General features: G+C 40.8%; 1 long non-coding RNA gene across 1 annotated transcript; it reads left to right on the top strand.

Moving 5' to 3' along the window:
- Nucleotides 1-1242: 1242 nt before the first annotated feature.
- On the top strand, nucleotides 1243-4313 carry LOC133625523 (uncharacterized). The gene is made up of 3 exons (XR_009818806.1): nucleotides 1243-1376; nucleotides 2058-2290; nucleotides 4001-4313. It is a non-coding gene; the product is annotated as an uncharacterized LOC133625523 (long non-coding RNA).
- Nucleotides 4314-11203: the final 6890 nt, after the last annotated feature.

Genomic DNA, 11203 nt, shown 5'->3' with positions numbered 1-11203 from the left:
CCTTCACTCCTCCTTCCCTGTCTCACCCACAAGTTTCCCCTTATCTCCTTTTTTTTTTTTTTTTTTTGCACCAGCTTTCATGTATTTTCAATGGTATGATTTCACCTCGTCTACTTACTGGCTTTCCACGATGTGGAAATTCTGCGATCTACTTTTTTTTTATATTATATTTTATTGTATGAAGTATGTGATAAACTGCAGTACCTGAACGCTAGGCACAGTTATTTTAATTATAATTAATTAATTATAATTACTGTTGTCTGACCTGACTACCAAACTGAGCTAAAAACCTAGGCTGTCTTTTTTAGGGGTTAGTCCCAGCCCCCAGGTGAGCCCTCACCCAGTCACTGACACACTCTTCCCCCTGGGGGGATGTTGGAGAGAATCAGGACAAAAGGAAGAAAACTCATGGGTGTCATAAGACAGTTTAATATAGAAAGCAAAGTGGTATGCACAAGCAAAGCGAAATAAGGAATTAATTTCCTAGCATCAGACAAGTGTTTACAGTGGGAAGAGAAACACCATAACCCCAAAATGTCCCCCACTTCCTTTCCCTGAGTTCATTGCTGAGCATCGTCCCATATGGAATAGTGGTTTGCTCAACTGTGGAATCTGTCCTGTCTCTGTCCTCTCATAGCTTCTTGGCTACTCTCAGTCTAGTCACTGCAGTGTTGGACAGTGATGGGGCAAGGAGGAGACGATGAAAAGTGAAGCCCTGCTGTATGAGCACTGCTCCCTGTTAGCCAAGACACTTATCAGCACTGTTTTAGCCACAAAACCAAAACACGGAACTATATGGTCTGCTATGAAGAAAATTAACCTACACCTTAGCCTGTCCTAGTGCAGCTTTTTACCATTATCTTGAAGAACCATTATTGCCTGACGCTTTAAAAGCTTAGGCAGCAAAGAAAATGGTTTTATTTGAAGCATTCAAAGCTTTCATAGTGTTCATATTATACAGATAGTCTGTTACAGAGGTTTTTGAACACCTTAGGGGTTTTTTTAAGGTTTCTTATGGAGAAACCTACCGTATAGTTAAGATTGCTATATTGGTGTTCTGGGATGACTTCTGATGGATAACTAATTGAGGCTTAGGGTGTGGGGGGTTTTAGGCTGTTTTATTTAAGCTTGTGGATCTCTGAAAAATGCTCTTTTTTAAAAAACTACCTTTAGATGGGGAAATTGTTTGCTATTTTCTTGCTTGTATAGCTCTTTTAACTTTTCAGAGTTGTAACTGTTGTCCAAATATTCCTTATTTAGACAAGCCCTTTATTGAGCCCTATAAACTGGAGAACAATAAACTTCAAGCCGTATTTTGCAAAGAGCTCGAAGATGTGAAGAACTGCTGATCTCTTGTTCTGACTGTCTGGGAACAGGTAGGAAAAAGTGTGTCTTCAACAGTGAACAGTTTTATGTGATCAAAATTCTTTAAATTCTGTGTTTTGTATTCCTCTCCTGTTTTTTCCATCCAGAGCAGGTAGGAAAGTACAAAGGTGAAACCTTACCAGGCAAATTTCAAACATCACCTTCTCTGTCTAGAGAATGTGAAATGAATTGAATGGGAATACACTGGCAGGTGGGAATAGGTAAACAAAGGCGGATTGGGACCAGTTTATAGCTCTAAAAAGTGCTTTTCCAGAACACCCGAAGTAGGTGGTTTTTAGATGTAGCTGCTCAAATATCTGACAAAATAGCCTGACTTCAAAGACCTAATACTCACAGAAGCTTCTGTAAAGTTTTGGAGTTTTCCCTGTCTGACTGTAGTTTGATTTCCTGTTACTTCTTAAAATTTCATGCATCTTTTTATGTAAGTCTGTAACTGAGCTTATACTTGGGATGTGTTTTTGTGCTAATATACTCACCTGAGAGGACTTGGGGTACACTAGTGATAAATGACACTAATTGCCTTCCAGTGTGAAGATGATGTCTGTCTGGCAGCTGAAGGAATACCAAATAACACACATATTTTACTAGGAATCTATTGGTGTCAAATGAGGTAAAGATTCCTCTACATTTTTGGTTTTGACTTGTTTTTTTCCTCCCTCCTCCTTCTCCAGGAATATCTGCCTCAAGTCTGAGAGCTGTGATGCCTTTTTTCACCTTACTGAGAATGGGTAGCAGGTGCTGCACAGTTTAATGAGCTGTCATGGGTACTACGGAGCTGACACTGCGAACTGGTTTTTCATGAGTCTGTGAATCACCTAATGCAGCAAAACCAGAACTTGATTAAGGAGCTGTGGCATCACTGTAATGTAACATTTCACCGACTACAGTTATGGGTATCTGAAAGGTAATGATGTGTATCATTCTTGAAGTTTTTAGGAAGCAATGCTTCCAGCAGTTCTACCAATAGAGTTAATGTTGAGAAATGAACATAATTTGCCTTTGTCTGACTTTTCCTCTGACAATCATATTACAAGACTGTTGTTCTGGTACTGGCTAGAGGAATGAGTTACCTCAATAGATGATAACATCCAGAAAAACAGTAGATGAAGACCTACTGATTGTTTTTCATGAGTTTTGGAGGCTCATATACTACTGGGATACATATTATTCTTAAATGTAAAGGTCTGTTTTATAGCTTCGATTTGAGGAATGCTAGTGGCTGTTAGCACAGGGATCAATTTAAGTGCTTGAATCCAACCCCTCATAAGCTTGTGACCAAATTTTACATTTGTAGAATCATAGGGTTGGAAGGGGATCTTCAGAGATCATTCAGTCCAACTCCCCTGCAGAAGCAGGGTCACCTAGATCAGGTCGCATAGGAACATGTCCAGGCAGGTCTTGAAGACCTCCAAGAAAGGAGACTCCAGAACCCCTCTGGGCAGCCTGTGCCAGGGCTCCCTCACCTTCACAGTGAGATAAGATTTTTCTTATATTTAAGGGGAACTTTTTGTGTTCCAGCTTCATCCCATTACCCCTTGTCCTGTTGCTATCTACTATAGAAAAATGGGATGTCCCAACCTCCTGACACCCACCCTTTAGATATTTGTAAATGTTAATAAGATCACCCCTCAGTCTCCTCTTCTCTAGACTAAACAGCCCCAGTGTTCAAACATGTTGACATATTGATGCAGCTGTTTCATTTCCCAGGCTGACACTAAATTTGTGAGCTTTTGATCAAGTATGAACAGAAATGTTAAGCCTTTTTTAAAAAAAAAAAAAGAGTACAGCAGTATATGGATTCTAAAACTTGTATGATCTTTCCTGCCAATACAGAGATAGAGCAGAGCTGGTATTTACATCTTGCTTTTAACATGCTATGTGACCTGATGTGCCTGACTTCCCTATGAACGATTTTCTCTTGATCTGTCTTTGACATATCTGCCACCCGGTGTGGAGTGCCAGGATCCAGCTTTTTGATACCAGTAAATACCCTTGAGGCTCAGGACTGAAAGATTGCCTCCTAGACTTTAAGAGGACCTGCAGTGTTCAGGAAGCGATCTGACAGATTTAAGCCTCTGATTTCTGGAGGCAAACTGATGTGTAGACATACCTGGTATCTTGCTCCTGCAAATGACTACTAAGCTTATCTTTGGTTCCTTTTCACTAAAAATGCAAAGTAGTAGGACAGAAGGAAGCTGTGACTTAGGAGAAATAAAATGTGCTAATCTTAGGTGTTGAGCTGACAGCTACACTGTTTGATATGCTAATACTTGAAAAATCTTATTTAAACTGAAAGCTGGACTACTCAGAAGTGGGAGGGATTCAATTTCCTTCTCAAAAGAGGGGCAGAAATGCTGAATGCAACTCAAGGTTACCTAGTAACCTTGATGAGAACAAGTAAACCCAGGGGAAGGACAATGCAGGGCCCTTTATTTCAAACACAAAGAACCCCTCCCAAAAAAAAAAAAAAGCCAAGCAGCAAACCAAAAAAACCACCACAAAAGCAAACCAACACCACTATTATTACCAATTTATTCATAGTTATAACTGATTGCTACTCACAGTGCAATCTGTAGAACCGTGGTTTCTAATTCAAATCTGTTTTTTGTTCAAGGCAAGCTCCTCTGCCGGGTGGGCTGCACAGCTGTCTTCTCTCAGTAGGTGGTGCCCAGAGCCTGTGGCATGTACCCCTGAGTGAGCAATGGTAGTTCGGGAGGTGCTTGAGGAGATGGAGTGGCCCCTGAGGTGGGGAACCTCGGTAAAAAAAAGTCTATTTCTACTTCATAGCCTCGTACCCTCCCACCCCAGCACTGAAGTACAACCAGAAGCCAAGGTTACATTCCAGAAAAGAGCAGAGCTGTCCTGGTTGAACTGTTCAGATGAAGTGGAGTTTTAATCTAATAAATCCAGTATGTGACTTCAATTCTGAATATGTGAAATATTCCTATATTCCTATTTTGTGATCTGTTTTGCATTCTAAAACGTTAAAGACCTAAGTGTGTATTAACTGAGTAGCTGTGAGAATACAGAATAACAATGCTGAGAGGTTTAGTTCAATGGAAGACCTTGGGCAACCCCTGTTCATGTGTAAGTATCTCCATAAGGCTTACCAAACTCAAAGTCTGTTTTCCCTCTACTTATGATGGCCTGGTAACCATAGTCTACTTGGATACTCAAGTTGAATTTCTTTTGTTGGGTTTTTTTAATCCATTATTGTTCTCTGCTTATGGTATAACAACAGTGAGTCAACGGTACTGATGATGACAGTAGTGTTTGTCAGAAGACTAAAAAAATGCTGCAGAGATGTTGGCTGACAAGGTGAGCTGTGGGCCCGTGCATGCTCAGCTCCTTGTCTGCCAACACTGCAGGCCTTTTTCAGCAGAGCTGCTCCCCAGCTCCATGGTTCCCAGGCTGTCTCCTTGTAGGGGTTATTTCTTCCCAAGTGTAGGGAAGGTGCATTTATCCTTGTAAAATTTCATTAAGTCCCCATAGTCCATCCCTCCAGCCTGTTACTCTGAATGCTGGCCTCTCTCTTGAATGTCTCAGCTGGTCCTGCTAGTTTGGTGTAATCTAGAAACTTGATGAGAGTTTAATCTGTCACCTTCTTAAGGTCACTGATACAGTTTTAAACAGGTCAGATCCTAAGACAGACCCCCACACCCAGTCAGAGTAGTGCCTGTTAACCACTACTCTCTGAGTCCAATCATTCAGACAGTTTTAAGTGTCCAGCCATTCAGAACATGTCTTTGGACACAAGAATGTTGTGGGAGATGATCTCAAAGTCAAGATCAAATGGAATGAAATTACATCTGCACTTCCTTCATCCCTAAATTCAGTCACAGTGATCATGATGTCCGCCTTGATAAATCTGCCGACTGCTCTCAGTCCACTCTTTTGTGGGAGTGTCTTCCAGGAGGACTTGCTTTGTGGTTGTTTTTTTTGTTTGTTTGGTTGGGTTTTTTTCCCCAATGAGGCTGAACTCACATGGAGCTCTTGCATTCGTCTTTTGGCCTTTTCTTTAAGTGAGGGCAAAACTTACCTTTCTCCGGTTGTTTTACACCTCTCCAGAAGTCTTTCAAAAATGGCCAAGGGTGGCCTTGAAACAGTGTCAGCCATTTCTCCCAGCACCCCTGGATACAGGAATGTAGAAGGTGAGCCTGTGCCTCTGAGCACATGGGGAAGTGAGTGGTGAAATAAAGGCCCCAGGCCTTTTGTAGAAGCCCTCCTACAATCAGGAAGGAATTTCCAAACCCTTTTGTGAAGACGCTGTGGGACAGGCTGGCAGGATCAGGACCTTTCTAGTAACTGCTGTGACGATTTTCAGCCTTTTGCTTATCTCTAGGTGTGGGATCTCTCTTGAGTTTTCTTGGGAAGTCTGTAAGGGAGGTTTGAGCTGTCTGGGAGCAGGGCATTCTTTGCAGATGTGCCCATTTTACTCACTCAGCATGCGCTTCAGTTAACCTTGGATCTTGTAGCTGTAAGACCTCTCTATATGAAAATTTATTCTCTTGTGCTCTCTACCTTTTCCTTCTATAAATACTGATGTCTCTGAACAAGAGAGGATCCCAGTACTCTATCAGGCTCATGAAAGAAGAACACACTTTAGAAAAGGAATAATTTGAGTGTGGAAATAGTTAGAGTAGACAAAAACAATTGCCAAAGCACACACTTGCTTTCAGGCAGAATTATTTGAATTATACAATTATCAATTTCAAAATTACTCTAGAAATACTATTTTAATTCCCTATAAGTCAGAGATGTAAATGTAAATTATGTAAATCATTTATCCTGCTAAAACTGTGGCTATTGACCGCCTCTGAATTCAGTAGGTCTGGATTGTTCCTAAACCTACACCTGTGCAAGTCCACTCTGAATTTAGAGAGGGGATGGTACACGGACAGTGATTGATATCACTACCGCTATATTAACATGAACATTGGCACAATCAGATACACGTGTTAGACACAGATGTTTATGTGAGATACACTGTTCAGATTTCTGAACTAAAAAAGCATTGTTAAGAGTTGTTCTTGATTTAAAAACAATAGCTGTGGACTCTGTCTAACAGGGGCATCTCTGCTAGTTGACCTCAGCTCCAAGACCTCATCACTATTCATGTTTCCCTTAACATGTCAGTGAGGAGTGACCATATGATCATCTTCAGATAGTAAGTTGTTAATAGTACATTGAGAAACCTATCCCAAATCCAGTCTCCGGTTACATGCATGGGAAAATGTTATTTCTCAGACATGCCTTCCTGATTTTAGTGCACTCAATGTACTCAAAGTTTATGTCTAGTAATTTAATGGCTTGAATCCAGCATTGAAAACCAAAAAGCCCCTGAATTTATTCCCAAATTGTGCCCTTGTCCTGGTTTAGGCCCATCAGGGAACAAAGACCACGATTAGCCTCGAGTACCAAAGAGGCTGAGAATTGCTCAAGGGCAGGGAGGGCTTAATTGCCGCTTAAGGTTCAGGACAAAACAGACCAGACTACTCGGCTTGGGGAAGAAAACAGAAAATAATTTAATGCAACATCAACTAAAACATACCCCCAAAAAACCCAAAACATAACCAAAACGAAACAACACAGAGTAATACATCAATGAAAAGTCCAACCAGCCTTTTTAAGAACACCTTCTTGCCACACCTCCCCTCTTCCCGGGCTCAGAGCCCTGATCCCGGTGTTTTTACCCTGTCTCCCCCGAACGGTTCGGGGGGGGGGCAGGCAGTGGAGGTCTCAGTCAGTCTGCTCCCAATAGCTTCTGCCGTCTGTCCCTCCTCAGGACGGGTGAACTCCACACCAGTCCTCCCTGCAAGTCCGTGGGGTAACTCACACGCATGGCAGCCCTGCACGGGCTGCTCCGACGCGCACCCATTCCAAAGGCTGCAGCTCCTCTCTGCCCCTCGTGTGGGGCTGCTCTGCGACGTGCAGGCTCTCCAGCACAGCCTGGGCCATGGCCGTCTCCCCACACAGTCCCTCGCCCGTCCGGGCTCACTCACATGGAGCTGCTGGTAACTCTCAGTCCTGCCATGGATCTCCACAGGTTTCAGGGGCACAGCTTGCATTCTCACCACGGCTTGCAGAAGGGTCTCCGGTCTATTGCTCCTCCTTCCTTCCTCCTTCTCTGGCTGAAGGGTCCGCGTGGTCGCCTCCATCTTGTATCACTCTTACACCTCCTGACTCGCATTTCAAATTTCTGTCCCCTAAATAGTGATCACAGAGGCGCCAGATTGGCCCAGCCGGGCCGGAGGTGGGTCTGAACCCAGGAGCCGGGGGAGAGTCCGCAAACTCTTTACCCGGTCTTCACTGCAACCCACTCCCCCTGTTACTAAGCCAAAAGCTGCTCCTTGCTAAACCAGAACAGCCCTTTAAAAGAGCAGACTGCCTTATTTATTTTGAAAATTATTATATTCTCACCTCTTCATGATAGAGAGACTAATTAGGATATTATATCTTCAAGATATGTATGTTAATCATCACCAAAAATCAGATTCCAAAAAGTAACTTTCTCACAGTATGAACAGGAGTATGTTTGAGAGTTACATGTGCTCTTGTATCTAGAGTTGCATCTACTTTCTGTAGACACTTAACTTTCTAGTAAATGCACATCCGATCAATAAAAGTAGCCTGTGGTTATTTCTTAATAGCTATGTGAGGGGAAATTCACTATAAGGGTGCAAATATTTTACTGTAACAACAGATGTAGTGAGCAGATTTGTTTAGAGTTTCACATCCGTGCTTTTCTGAAGTTTATGTCTGTAAGGCATTGAGTGTGTCTAGCATTGCAGGATGTTTGCAGTGACCACGCAACAGATGAACTGGTCTGGGACTTTAGGTTGATGAGGATGGTGTTTTGCTAATTTTTTTGTAATGTCATAAGTGATAGGAATAATAGATATCTTGAGCAGTATTGCCTTACAGGGTAATGAGCATTGTCCTGATCTGATGGGGTAATGCACTCATGATGGTCTTCAGTAAATATATTCCTGGGTACAACTTAGCTATTTTATTTGGGGAAAGTAGTCTGAGACACATTTACATGCTAATATTTTGACACTGATCATGAGTGGGTGAAATCTCACACGTTACTACTTCTAGAGAACTGTTTAATACCTACAGTCCAAGCATGTACAATTGACTATTCCAGCAATCTATAGTTTGTCATTATGTCTTCAGGAAAATTGGAATCTGGGCTTGCAGCTGCTATTGTGAGACAGTAGCAGATGTGATCATATTGCCAGACACTGTGGCTGTGACCTCTGATGAACTGCTATGGTGCACTAGCAGTGCAGAGTGTCTTTTGTAGCTTTTGTTTCCCAAGCCTGATCTGGTAGTTGGAACTGGTTACCAAGGAGGCTTACAAATGATTGGACCAAAGTTCCTGCAGGGCAGGTTCTTGAGGGAGAGCAGACTGCGAATGTTGCCACAGCAGTGGTCACTGCATTAGTATGGCTGATGGATAGTGGGAGGTGTGTGAAGCATGGAGATGAGCCAGTAACTGCCTGGAGACATAAGCTAGGACTGTACAGGCTCTGACCCAAATCTCATCTGAACTGTCAAGAGGAGCAATTGCTGTGTTATGGTGGTATATGACATGATTAGTGATTCAGCCCATGTATGTGCCTGAGCAGTACACACTTTTTCCCATGTAGGCTCCTGACCCATTGCATTTTCAGTCTACCCTTTAAGCCTATTAATACTATGCTGAAAACGCATGGTAATAAAATGTATCATTAGCATAATTGCATTCAAAAAAAGAATGGTTTGAGGTCTGTCATTTGAAGGTAAAACACTACCTTTCATTTTTCTCTGTGACTTTTTTTAGCTGAAGTAAACAAATTATGCTCTGAAAAATACCCATTCAGACTGCACAAATGCTAAATAGTGATATTATTGGGAGAGTTAAGGACTGACTTTACAAATTATGATGGTATAGAAGTCACAGAAGATCTTTATTTCTTGTCATAATCACTGGTTGCGTAGTACTGCAAGTTTGAGATCAGTGAGCACTCTTGCTGAATAACATTGAGTATAGCTAGGGAAAGAAACCTCAAACCCTAAACATTAAAAATGCCAAATATTGAATCCTTGTCTAACTAGTGAAGCGTAGTCATAATTAATGAAAGATCTAAATATATAAGTAGGTACAGTGTTACTGAAATGTTAAGGTTTCATCAATAACATCCTCTCTCAAATGGCAAGCTAACTCCCTCGGAGCTGTGATACGTTGCATAAGTGCTTTGGTGAATCCTTTCAGAAAGCAAAATATCAATTGTTAAAAATAAGTAATATATACACTTCTATAACTATTATTGATGCACACATGTACATAGGATATTTTTAGATCATACATGTTTTATATATTTATAAAAATATATACACACATAAAATGCATATGTGCATGTGTGATGTATGTGTCCCGAGTGTCCCAAAAGAAACTGCCAGAAAGGAAGAACAGATGTGTAACTTCTGCTAGCATTTCACACTGAAATGCCAACTGTGTGTTTGGTATATCGATAAACTCAACCATTCTTTAAATATCCCCTGGAAAGATAATGAGATTTGCATCTGTGTAATACTTCCTGAAATGAAGTCATTCATTTAAAAGATTAACGAATACATGCCTGATCCAACTTCCGGCTTCTGTGCTTTATGCTTGGGCAAGAATATTATTTCTTATTTAGCAGATTTAAATTCTCTGTTCCTCCATTTGGCAAGTGGAGATAGGATACAGTGTACCTGAAAAAATAAATTGTACAAAGAATCACTGCCCATGAATTGCAAACCAAACCAAAAAAAAAAAAAAAGCCCAGCACCTCTAAAGTAAAATGAGCTCCTGCATAGCTGCTCTCAGCATGCAGGTGTCAGGGGGTGGAATTATAGAGCAGACTTTACAGCCTTGTTTAGAAAAACAACTTATCTAATTCTTAGCTCATCTTTTTTTTTTTTCCTCTTCCTCATAGAAAGAAGAATCATGTAGTAGGTTTGAGGTTTTTCTTTTGCCTATTACAATTACCCTGGTGTGTTTCATCTTAAGCATTTAATTAGAAGTATAAAACAAATGATTTTGAGTCCTTTTGAAAAACTGAAGGTCCTGCTAATGAAGTGCTAAACGGACCATGCATAAAATAGTCACTCAAATACAGTAAGAAGTGTAATTCAGATAATTCTGGTAGAATTTCAAGTAGTTGGATAGAATATATAGGATATATAACTCTTTCATAGTGGGAGACCCTTTTAGGATGGTTTAACTCTGGCATCCCTGATTCTATGAAACAGTAACAAAATAATGAGGGAACACAGGCACATATCTTGAAAATGCGTTTTGGATGGTTCAAAACTTAAAGCACTCCCAAACTGTTATAATTTTATCTGCAAATTGTCTGATGATTTTTTTCACTGAGTTCTTTCAAATACATTAAATGCTGCTTTATTATTGTACTATAAAACTCAAAGTCCAAAACAATTTTCTGGAGATCTATGCGGCTTTTGTAATTGTAATATCTTGATCTTTCTTTTACCGGCTTATTTATAATTTATTTTTCATTATGTAGACATTTACATATTACTGTTCAAATGCCTAAGTCTTTGCATTAAGTTATCAGTGCTAGCTGAAATTTAGCGTTCATGGGAAGATTTACATTTTATTTTGAATCAGAAGAAAAATGAGGAATTGTGTAGCAGGAATGTTATGGTTTAGGCCTATGATGGAACAAAAGACCACAATTAGCCTCAAGTACCAAAGACCTGAGGATTGCCAAAGGGCAGGGAGAGCTTAATTGCCGCTTAAGGTTCAGGACAAAACAGACCAGGC

This window comes from Colius striatus, chromosome 5 (assembly GCF_028858725.1).
Source record: "Colius striatus isolate bColStr4 chromosome 5, bColStr4.1.hap1, whole genome shotgun sequence".
Lineage (NCBI taxonomy): Eukaryota > Metazoa > Chordata > Aves > Coliiformes > Coliidae > Colius > Colius striatus.
This window is presented reverse-complemented; position numbering and strand designations above follow the sequence as displayed.